Consider the following 12,998-nt stretch of genomic DNA (forward strand, 5'->3'; position numbering starts at 1 on the left):
TACGGAGCAGAGCTGCACCACCTTGTCTCTAAATGGGAGCATATCCAAACACCCTGCAGGGAACTCTCTGTTGGAGCTTTGTGGCACCCGGTAACTTCCAGAGTCTCCACCCTCCACCCATCCTTTCATCTATCACCCGCTTATAACAGCTGCTCATCTCAAAGTTGGACAGGGCTGCTTGGTTCTGGGAAGCCTAAGGAACCAGGTGGGGTAGAGGAAGGGACAATAAATTTATTTTCCAAGGTGTCTAGATGGGGGTTCAAACCAAATTAAAAAGGTGTTATACCCCTAAATTTGAACTCAGCCTTTGTTATTGCTTTCCAGTGCCTGGCAGAAATGTTACAATTAGATTAGTTAAAACATATATCAATACAAACATATATTAGTAATAAAGTTTTGCTGTCAGTTGAAAGTTTGCAGAAAATACATGTCTTGGGTTGGCAGCTATGACTGGAGCTGCAGCAATGCTAATTGATGAATAAATTACTGAGGAAACTACACTAGGTTATTTATTTATTTATTTATTTATTTAACCAGTTTTTTTTACATGAGAGCTAACTGAATGGTAATCATTGGATTAAATATTCAAGGTAGAAGGATCCAATTTCAGATATTGTGTAGACATAGACTTGCCAACTTATTTTTGGAAAAATGCTAGACGGAGATAGCAAGTTGTTGATCCTTTGCCATGCATCCCAATCCACCTCCCTGAGAAAATCCTCTAGAAGAAGGAAAAACATTTCTCAGAGCGTGTGTTCAAGGGGAAAATTAGACTGTGTATGGATAGCAACTGGCAGGTGGTGAGGACTTTTAGGTTACCCATGGATGCTAGTCCTGTGCAAAGCGGCTAGTATTTGCTTTGGATTTGGATTTGGCCGATTCAGGGGACAGTGATTCGATTCTGTGATTCAAATTACTGTCCTGAATTGATTCAGCCAAATCTGATTCAGAGATTTGGCCACTGCTGAATCAGTCGAATCTCCAAATCAAACAGGCCCCATCCGCTGCCCACTCTCCTAGCCCTGTCAATGGCTATGCCACCCGGCCCTAGCATCCTGGCACTTTGAAAAAAAAGCTCCACACTCACTGGCTCCTGCCAGGTGGGAGGGCAATCCTTGCTGCACCCCACTGCCCTGTGATGCATGGGGGGGCTCTTCCACAAGCCCCCATCCTCCACCCACTCTCCCAGAGCTTTCCATGGCTGCCCCACCTGGCCCCAGTGTTGGCTCTTTAAAAAAAAAAAAAGCCCCACAATCACCAGCTCCTGTCAGGTGGGGGGTGATCCCCACTGAACCCCACTGCCCCACACTGTATGGGAGGCTCTGCCACAAGCCCCCAGAAGCCCCAACACCTGCTACAGCAGCCAGTGAGTGGTTTTTTTTTTTTTTTCTCTGAAGAACTGGGAGCTGGGGTTGAGCGGGCCAGCCATTGATGGGGCTGGAAGAGTGGGCGGGGGGATGAGGGGTCATGGCAGATCCCCCCATGCAGTGTGGGGCAGTGAGGGGCAGTGGCAACTGCCCCCTGCTTGGCAGCACCCAGTGAGTACGGGGCTTTATTTTTTTTTTTTTAAAGAGCTGGAATGCTGGGGCTGGGTGAGGCAGCCATTGATGTGGCTGATACAGCGGGTGGGGGTTGGAGGGTGCTCAGGGGGACAGGGGGGGCAGGTAGGGGATGGGGCCTGGGTTCTGGTTTATTGTGTGCTTCCCTTTGCATTTTGGCAATGCTGGAGATGCTTATGTATATTTTTATAGCATTGAAGTTTAGTTTACTCTATGCTTCAGTAGAATAATGTTGAGTCTCATCTTTGCATGTACTTATATTCCTTCCCAGCTTCCAGAATCATGGCAAAAGTTATTTATTTTCAAAAAGGAGATGATGGTTTGATTATGAAATTATGAAAAATAAATATGGGAAAATTGCAAAAGAAGTATAAATAACAAAACAAAACAAAAAATTGGGTACCTGATTTCATGGATATAAAATAAAAAACAACAGTATTTCTCTTCTATTAGAAGACAAAATACAATTTTTCAACCTTTGCAAAAAAAAGGAACATAACTGAATTTATTTTGAGCCCTTGATATGAAAAGGAAGTTAAATTGAATTTGTATTTTGTTTTAGTAATTGTAGTTAGTAAAGTGTATTATCCTGCATCAAGCTAAAATTATAAGGTCAAGGGGGAGATACAGATAGAATTAAATTATTTAGTAGAATGAGTCCAGTTTTTATTCTATTGGAAACTGTTTTCACCACAGCTTTTTTTTTTTAATCTTTTCTCAAATATCTGTGTCATATATTATGCAGTTTCCCTCTCATTTTTGCTTGTTTTACTTAACTGTACTGTTGCTCTTCTCTGAGGCCAGCTGACCTCATTAAATGCTATCTTATAAATCCCTACCTAGAAGAAGAGAGTAAACTGTCCCTGCTTTGGTTATTGTTGGCTATCATGCATACAGCAAAAAAAGAAGTCATCTTTATAGTTATCTTATTCTCAGAAGTGGCATAAAGAACTGTAAACAAGCTAAAAACCCACCACACTAAAAGAACACACCATGGAAGTTACAAATGGGATTTCAGCAGGAAATACTAAAGTTTCTTTTGAAAAATAACTATTCTCCATTAGAGACATTGTGCACTAAAATAATAAACAGAAAGAACCTCAAAAAGAACCAGTATCATTTTGCTAATCTCTAATGTAAAATCCTGACCCAAATGAACACCTCATTATGCTAGCAATTAAATGGTTATAGTTATAGTGTATTAGGATTTTTTCTCCAGTTAGGAAATCATAGTTTACTTGACCCTGGCAGGTATAGCAGCTGCTAGAAAGGATATGAAGATTTCTTGGCTTAGACACTAACCAGATGTATGGGTGTAACCTGATCCAGAAAACGCTAAGGGATAATATCTGTTGTGCAGACCTCTAACAATGGGTTTTTAGGTAAGTAATGGCTGTTAAGCATTTGAAGCTCTGTTTGCATGCATGTGGGATTGTCCAGAGACTTTGCTAGGATAGCAAGATCAGTTCTATTTTCATCAGAGAAATCATGTGAAAAAAAACAAAGAGATTAATGCAAACTGTTTCCATGTAGAGAGACTGAAGCATTGTAGCCTCCTGTTTAATGTCTCTAAGGAAAAACAAAAATGCTGCTGTTCCTAGAACAAGTCCTTCATGTGTGTCTGGATGAAAAGCTGTATTTGTACCCTGCCTTCTGCCTGACTTCAGACTAATACTGTTAACTACCTCTCTCTGGATGAAAAGCATTTCTCTCACACTAAAATAACTCCTGAGGTAATTTTTCAAGTCATTGGAGAATGAGCCATCATGCCCAGATGGTGCTTAATACAGGTGTGTACAAGGTCAGAGAAAGGTGCCTATGGACTGTAGTTTACTTCAGTCTCCATTGCACAAAATCCTCTGGTGGCCTGAGGAATGAAAACTATACCAGCAAATGCTCCTAATATGGACACATTTTATAGCAAAAAAGGCCTTATACCCAGTTACCTTATTTTGCTTGCGGAGCAAATCTCTACATGTCACATTTATGCTGCAATTAAGGTGTTAATTGCAATATAAATGGCAAGAGTGCTTAAACACACACTCAGTTTAAGGCATCATAAAATGGCATAATGGTCATAAATATATAGGGCATTTTTATACATACTCGGTGGTGGAGGTAGAGGGAGGCATTTTTAATTAGAGAAGCTCTTGGGAGCCACTGTAATTAAAATGCTAGTGGTGTCTTATGTATTCAGCATCACACATTTCAAAATGGTGGCAGGGGTGGTTTAACTAAAGGCTTATTCAACATGAGCTTTAGTTAACTAAACAAGATGCTGCAGCACGCTGGGGCATTCTGGTCAGGCCCCATTAATCAAGGCTGCTATGATACATCATAATCAGACCGTGTCGGAGCACATGTATAGCTGCTCATAGAACCATATGTATGGCACCTTAAGTTGAACGTGGCACAAATGTCTCCAACCAGAAGTAGTGTAATCACAGCCAATTGTTGGCCCTGGCCGTGAGACCAAAGCAGGTCAAGCTGGGCTGCAGGCATCCAGCTAGCCCAGGATCATTATCACAGTCTCCCTCTGCTCTGGCAAGTAGAAAAAGGGCATAATTTGGGTCTCCTCCCTGATCCCAGAATCATGCCTCCTACCATGCCTGTGTGGCATGGCAGAAGCGGAGTGGTTGGGATTGGGCAGTCAGAACCCATGGCACCTTTAAATGAACATGCACCAGTATCCTAAGATATGTTGGCAGATGGACTTTGGGGGGGGGGGGGTATTACTGTATTTATACCAGGGCCTTTTCCAACACCAAAATAAATACTGATACAGAAATGCCAGGAAAAACTTTGCAGTGTAGCCTAGGCTTGAGGTTGGGACCCAAAATCCAATCCATGAGAAAGTAGTATGATCTGACATTAGGTCACTGGCCTACAGGAAATAAGTGATAACTGGAGTAAGAATAATGAACACAGACTTCATGAAAATGTCCTTTTTGTGTAGTAACGCATGACTCTATAGTGTCATTAGGCTAGGTAAAGTCCCTTCCAGCAGAAAGGGGACTTAACAGTTATTTACATAAAAGCAGAGATGGAGGCTTGAGGCTCACCCAGTTTCAAAAGGTTCAAGTCAGTCTTTTTTGGGCTGTCAGTGGAGAAACATATATTAGGATGATGAAATAACATTGATCAACCAAGTGAACAAAGGAAATGGTAAAAACAAAAAAAGGGGGGACAGGATTTTCCAGCATGACATGTTCAACTTGATCCTGTGAACCTCTTTCCATGGCATTTGAGCTTGAAATATCAAAAGGAAACAGGGGAACAAAAGCTAGTTGTGTTCCTCCACAGGTTTCATGGACAAAATAAACAGAAAGCACCAGATTACTCTTCTGGCTGGTAAAGTCCACAAGAATACCAAAGCAGAAAGAAACAGCCATGAATTTCTCCTCACTGAACTTACAAATTCTTATGTTTGTATGAAGAAACATTGAGGAATGGAGAAAGGTTAAAAACAATTTTAAAATGACAACAAAGTGTGTGTGTGAAACAGAGAGAGAGAATGAAGAATTTTGTTTTTTTAGAATGATTTAAGAGACTAAGTCACTGCTATTTATGGGAAAAATTAAGAGAGGATATCTTAAAATATGCAAAATTGTTAAGGGGAGTGAATAGCTAAATGCTACAAGGCTACTTAAGATAATTTCAGCTAAAGGGGATAAACAACATAAATAATGGAAACTCTCTGCACTAAAGTGGAATTTTACAGGACAAGTTACTAAATGAAATAAAATTTTCTAAGGAAAGAAATGGGAGCAGCCATTACCCAAATTATAAAAGAATTTAGACAAGTATTTGAAGGAAAAGTAATCTGTTCTGGACTTTTGAATACAAGACTACTACTAAGTGAAAGGATAAAGACCAGAGTATATAGACCTTAGGTCTTGTTCCTAAAACTTCCTATGCTCTTTACTAAAAGGAATAGAGAGTGACTCCATAAATTCTCTAAAAAGAGTCTCAGGGAAATGAGATGAATCATTATGGGGTTGTCATGAGCTGTTGGGTATGGCATGTTTATAGGGTTTTGTTGGGGTTTTTTTTAGTTTTTCAGTATTTCTCTTGTTATGGTTGTATAGTCTTAACATAGATTGTTTGGTAAAGGGATCTACATTCCTTACTATCTATGGCACACAAAAGCAACATATTTGAAAGGTTTGTTCTGCCAAATTCTAGGCATTTACAAACAAAGCTAAAATAACAGGTTCAGATATAAAATAAAAAGGGAAGGGCAAAATCAGATGATTAGAATAAAAGTTGGGAGGTTACTTGATCATTCTGTATTGGCTTTTAAATATGAAGAAAATATTTCTAAAATATATGCTTTATTTTAGCACTTGGGAGATATCTTATGGTATATGTATGTAGGAATTCAAGTTTAATGGTTAGGACAGCCCCTTCTGGCATTGGGGCCATTTATCCCCATTTGTCCCCATTTGTTAGACCACCAGCTCCATGCAGCACCCAATGACTAGGGAAACAACAGCCCAATTGCTCATGCATCCTGGTACTCATTAGCCAGAGCAAGCAGGGAGCAAACACCAGCACACATTGCTCACAACAGTTTTATTCAGAATGGAGACAGCTTTGGGCCAGGTCCCAAAAAAACAACAAACCGGGGAGCTGCCCTGAACTTCAGTTCTTTTCACATTTTATACACCTTGGTACATATTAACATTTACTCCACCCTTATCTCTCCTTTGGTTCCATCCATTTCTCCTCCCATCTCAAACGCCACCTCTGTTTACTGTTTGCTTCCTTAGCATGGTATTGCCTATGCATTTCATTCATTTACATGCCTCTCTGCTAAGAGCGCATGCAAATGACCCCCCTATGGTCTTTCGGTCACTTGCGGTTTCTTGCTGGTTCTTTCTAGTTTTCTTGCTGACTACAGCACCATCTCCAAGGCCATATTGCTGCTTTGTCCCCTAGTGGTAGCCATTGGTCTGTATCTTATTTTTACCCAACACATCATGCACTTTGTACCCTATCCTTTTGTTAAGAATCCACTTACTTAAGCATTAACCAAGTTAGTTGCTTTTAATATATCATCCAGCCTTGTGACCAGCAGCTTTTGCTGAGACACAGGAAAATAAACTTTTATTCAGCTGCACACCCAGCACTCCCCAAAATCCATATCGTTACCCTAACAGTCCCCTTCCATTATAGTCATCGAGAAGAACAAAATTATCTTCATTGCCTTCAACAAACTCCTAGCACTTGCAGTTCTGCTGTAAGACAATGATTATAGATTCATAGATTCATAGATGCTAGGGTCGGAAGGGACCTCAATAGATCATCGAGTCCGCCCCCCTGCATAGGCAGGAAAGAGTGCTGGGTTCAGATGACCCCAGCTAGATGCTCATCTAACCTCCTCTTGAAGACCCCCAGGGTAGGGGAGAGCACCACCTCCCTTGGGAGCCCGTTCCAGACCTTGGCCACTCGAACTGTGAAGAAGTTCTTCCTAATGTCTAGTCTAAATCTGCTCTCTGCTAGCTTGTGGCCATTATTTCTTGTAATCTGTTCTCTGCTAGCTTGTGGCCATTATTTCTTGTAATGGCCATTATTTCTTGTAAATAATTTCTTGTAAATAATTATAATCAAATCTAATCCACAGGACTTCCACCAGTCCTCCACAGGGCAAGAAGGATTTTCTCCCTGATGGATAATTCAGCAGATGTAATCTAAAGTGGTTATCTTCCTCCTTCTCATCATCATATTTTTTGTCTTGATTTTGTTATTTATTTTGTTTTGTTTGTTTCTTTATCTGAAACATCAGAAAATTAGCAATTGGCCATGGTTATAGACAGGATGGAGTGTTTGAAGACGATGAATGCAACATGTTTGAACATGCAGCATTTCCAAGTTAGTAAACTTTCATATTTCATACTTTTTTCTTAAGGACTCCCTGTCTTCCCTGACCATATCTTTTGGATGGACTTCTAGACTACTTGAATTCTCATTAAAATGTTTGAGCAAAAATATAGCTGTTACTTTATGGAACTATCATATTTTAATACAGTTGTGATATAAAATAGTGGCTGAAATAGATCTTTTTACAGTTTCACTTCTAAAGTAGTACTGAGTGCAATGAGTAATACTAAATGAGCAATGCTGTAGTGACTGCATTGACTTGTTTTGTTCAGGAGGATTCATCCTCAACATCATCCTCAGTCTCTACAGTTTCAGAATTATCTGCTAACGATATCAGTGTTCCAGTCAAATGTATGTCACATAGTATATCACCTGTAGCAAAAGGCGGGGAAAATCTCTATCATCCAGAAACAACTATAGATACGTTTGTAATAAGAACCAGCAGATTAAAGCAAATGGTAATTGATGAAAAAATTGCTCCGTTTGTTTATGCAACAAACTCTGCTTTCGGTATGGTTGAGAACACACACTTCATTGACATGGTTCAGTCATTACAACCAGGATACGGTCCACCCAACAGAGCAGATATAGCCTGCAAAATGTTGGATAAAGTCTGAGAAAGAAATTGAACAGTGTGCAAAAAGTGTAGGGAGGAAAGTTGTTAACTTAAGCCTTGATGGGTGAAGCAATACTCACAATGATATGTGCTCATGTAACAATAGAAGAAAGGACTGTCTACCTTACAGAAATAATTGATACATCAGGAAATGCACATGCAGCAAAATACTTACAAGAAGTAGCTGTAAAAGCTATAACAAACTGTGAAAACAAATTTGAATATCTAGTAAGCAGCTTTGTCACAGACAATGCTGCAAACATATCAAAGAAATGTGATGCACTGCTTAGCCAAAGACTTCAATGCTCCAAAAATAAAGGCTAATGTGTTCAAATTACAAAATACTTCCATAACAACCACTTTGCAGCAGCTGCTCTGAAGAAAGCCTCGAGGATCCAAATTGACTCCCCCAAGACATACAATAGAACTCAGTAGTTGTCTGTTCTGAGTGATATATTGGGCCAAAACTGATATATTAGGCCAAAAGTGGCCTAATCTGATGACAGTTTATGAACAAAATTGTGACAAAATAGATGGAAGGTTCATAGTCAAAGTTCTAAACATTGGGATAAAGAGAAATTTAGAACATATGCTGACTATCCTGAAGCCTGTTTCTGTAGCCTTGAACAACGTGCAGGGAAATTACTGTTTTATTGCTGATGCTGTTGAAATTTGGAAGGAACAGAATAAGACCTATATGCAATGACAGAGTTAAATTACAGCCATTAAAAAAATGAATGGATCAAGCAGTAGCTTATTTTCTTACCAATATTCTCAATGCTTGGTACCAGGGTTAATCCTTAACTGCTGAAGAAAAGGAGTTGGTTATGACATGGGCATCCAGCAATCATCCCTCCATAATACCAACTATAATAAATTCAAGAAATACATTTTTGATGAGGTTTTAATGAAAGTCACACCACTGAACTAATGCAAGTCACTTAAGCACCAGGATCCATCAGAGACTATTGAAGTGATAATTTATCTTTAACAATAGTAGCTTCTTCTGCAGCAGTAAAAAGAATATTTTCTTCCTTTGGACTAATTCATTCAAAATTGAGAAATTGCTTGGGAACTGAAAAAGAAGGAAAGCTTGTCTTTCTTTTCCAGCCTGTGAAATAAACAGGAAGAGGAAGGTGAACACTGAATTTTCTGCATAGCCCAGCATTTTAAGTTTCTCATGTTGACCTGGCTAAAATAAGCTATTATTTTTTCTTAAAAACCATTTCACACTTCTAACTAAAATAGTTAAAAATTCAAAAATACACATGCTTGTTTTGTTAAAATAATTATACATGTTTGTTGTTCAAGAAAAATATCAAAATATATAAGCTTGTTTTAGTTAAATAAAACAATTTAAATGTCTGTTGTTCTTGGTGACAGTTGTTGGTGTCCTCCTAACACAGCATAGCAAAAATATCCCCCAAATATCCATGATTAATCTAGTAGATTACAGAGAGTTCACCTCCCAAAGCCTTCACAAGTATCTGCTTCAAATAGCTTGGGTAAATAAAATAATTCAAAACATAATTCAGTTTTCTGATGTAGCTGCAAAATTAATCTGGAAAAATATCAAAATAAATCTGCTTTAAAATGTATAGTTTGTACCTTCTAAAAATGAAACCTACATCTATCTCTGAGTTGTGAATAATATATATTACAGTTATTTCAAACAACAAGAATGTATTTTTGTAGAAAACAATGGTTAATCCAAAGCTTCGTGGCCCATAATCTAAATCATGATTTAAATCAAATCTGTTTGACACATGTGCCTATGCAGAAATATGGAGTGGAGGATGCCCAGACCTTTCATCCACCCCTTTAGACAGCATTCAAAGGCTAGAATAAGTCCAGAGGTTCCATGGCTGTAGTTATATATACATCTGGGAACTGAACCCAAGTCTCCCACATGGCAAATAATGATGCTACCACTGAACCACAACACATATGCTAGCATATGGGCACACAAATTAATTGAGTCTGCTGGAGCATCTAATCAGACTGCTCCAGCATGCTGCAGTGTCTCATGTATTGAGTGTTCTTACATTTCAAAATGGCAGCAGGGGCACTTTAATTAAAGCTTGTTGAATGAGCTTTAGTTAAAGCACCCCTGCCACCATTATGAAATGTGGGAGACTGAATGCATGAGATGCTGTGGGCATTTTAATTAGAGAGGTCCCTGAGAAGTGCTCTAACTTAAATGCACCCTCTCTCTTCCCCCCTGTGCTGTCCCACCCCGGGGCACGTGTAAAAATGCCCTATGTGGTTACCCTATATGATTATATATGTATCCACATTAGGTCAGAGTACATACATATTTGTTGCTGGTTTATGACATATGCTTGTTCTAATATTTTATTATGTTTTATGAGAGAGAATGCATGAAAGAAAAAAGGATACGTTAGGATAGGATATATCTTATTACAATACCAGAACAGACATAGATGAATGCAGACCGATATCTTGATTACAATAAAGAAGGAGTGGACTATTAAATCAGAAATGATGACTCGATTTGGGAATGATTTCTTTTCAAATAGAGACTACTTATATCTTTCAATGAGAACCATTTACATGATCTCAGATCAGTTAGGGATGGTAATGATTGCCATGTAATCACTGTATATCGACTTTTGTTCAGAAAAGGCAGCTACTTCACATTGACATTAGCCACATTTTGTGTTTCCCTTAAAAAATTAGAATCATAGAAAATTAGGGTTGGAAGGGACCTCAGGAGGTTATCTAGTCCAGCCCCCTGAGCAAAGCAGGAGCACCCCCAACTGGATCATTCCAGGTAGGGCTTTGTGAAGTCGGGCCTTAGAAACCTCCAAGGATGGAGATCCCAGCACCTCTCCAGGTAACCTGTTCTAGTACTAGAGAGGTGGTAGAAAATTGATAGGTAAAATAAGTCAGATGGTTTTAATTATACTTGTTTTAGCCTTTCAGCTGCTTTCTCCATTCCTTTCTACACTAAAAGGAGGTAAGAATCATTTTTCAAACAGAAATCTAAATGCAGTTTGGCTTTGACAACTAATGAATTAGCCGCATTCAGCTTTCATTTATGTTTTGTGCATGGATAGGCCTTGTCACATGTGAGACTTAGGATGTGTTTTATTTAGATCATAGTAAGCATTACTGTGAGTTAGTTTCCTGAGCATTCACATAGTAGTTCTTACTACAATGTAAGCACACTATGTCTTAAGCACTGGTTGAAGATTTGGTGCACTGTGGTGTGCTGTAGGGGCTAGGACCCACAAACAACATACTTCCCCGTTCCCTTCAGCTTTGTGCTCTGGCAGCTCTGTGCTGGAACAGAGCCCCATGCTGGGAGGAGTTTAGCGTGGAGCTCCAGGGAAGCATGCTACTCCACTCCCTGTGGCTCCATGCTCCTGCTATGCTAAGCCCAGGGGCTCCATGCTAGTAGTGCAACCCTTTCTCCTCCCTACAATGCTGGGACAGGAGCAGGGGGTGTAGAAGGAAGGCATATGTTCCATTAAGCTGCCTTGGTGACATTTGGAGGAAGTGGGCCAGTCAGAATGGGAAATTTTCAATTACCCTTGAGAAACCAAGGTTAATTGAATTTTTCTGAAACTTTGGCCCCCAGCTCTGGGCAGAAGACATAGATCTCTCTGGGAAAGGCTGGGGTATGGGGTGAGGTTCAGTTGAAGGGCTGGGATCAGGTGCAGCAGCCACCAGAGGAGGACTCCCTGTAGCACAGCCCTCTCCTATCACCCCCCACTCCAGGGCAGAGTGTGGGCCTGCAGAGGCAAGCCACAGGCCTCATGCCTCTCTGCCTCCCAGCTCCATGCTCCCACTACTGAAACCTTCTTCCTGGACTGGCAGCACCCAGTCTGTACCCAGGTTGTACCACATCTTGGGTAATAGAGTTTGGGAGGGTGGAAAGTTAATCTGAAAAACAGGAGTGGGGGAGGGCTGGCTGAGATCAGTGCATCCCGGGATGCTGAAGGACTGAAAATTGCTCATTTTATGTTCTTAGACCAGGCTGAAGTTACCCTGACATGATCTGGATAGCACATCCCACAGTTAACCCTCACCTCACAGTTAAAGCTACACCTGAACTGGTGTAGCTTTGAGTCATTCAGAGGGTATTTAGCAAAATTAACAAGTTTTACCATGCAGAGCCTTGATACCCATTGCATTTTGAGCTTATCAGTTGATCAGTGTTAGTCCTAGCTCAAGTTTGGAGCAGTCACACTTTAAGGCAGGGGTGGGCAAAATGCGGCCTGCGGGCCAGATGCGACCCACCAGGCCATTCTATCCAGCTCATGGGCCCCTAAAAAATTTAGAAAATTAATATTTATCTGCCCCTGGCTGCCTGTCATGCGGCCCTCGATGGCTTGCCAAAAGTCAGGCAGCCCTGTGCCTGAAATAATTTCCTGCCCTGCCTTAAGGTTAAAAACCTCTGACTGTCCCCTACCTGCACAGTTGTGACTTGCCACTAGAGGGCTGGCAAGCAGGGGCCTGACTAGGAGCTACAGCTGTGAGCAGGGATCCTGGTTTTCTCTGATAACCCCCCCCAATTTTCAGGTTAAAAAAAAGTAACCCAAAATTCATTATATATATATATATATATATATATATATATATATATATGCATGTATTAGTGGCATTTCATTTTAAACATGGAAAAATGTTCCCCCAAAGCCCTCCTAGTTTCTACTCCTGGACCCATCTGTGCCACGTGACCTGGCTAGATGATTCTGCAGGCTGTTTGCATGGGGTCGCACCTCTGTGGGTGGAATAGCCACACCCCTAGAGCAGGGGGTGGGGAGGAAAGAGGACTTAGCTTGGTGCCAGAGCTGCCTCTGGGGCAATAGAGTTCAGGGGGTGGAAAGTGTGTCCACCCAGAACAGGAGGATGAGGGAAAGGATGCTGCATCCTGGGATGCTAGAGGACTGCAATTTGGATGGCTCATGTGT

Source organism: Alligator mississippiensis, chromosome 1 (genome assembly GCF_030867095.1).
Source record: "Alligator mississippiensis isolate rAllMis1 chromosome 1, rAllMis1, whole genome shotgun sequence".
NCBI classification, from domain to species: Eukaryota; Metazoa; Chordata; order Crocodylia; family Alligatoridae; genus Alligator; species Alligator mississippiensis.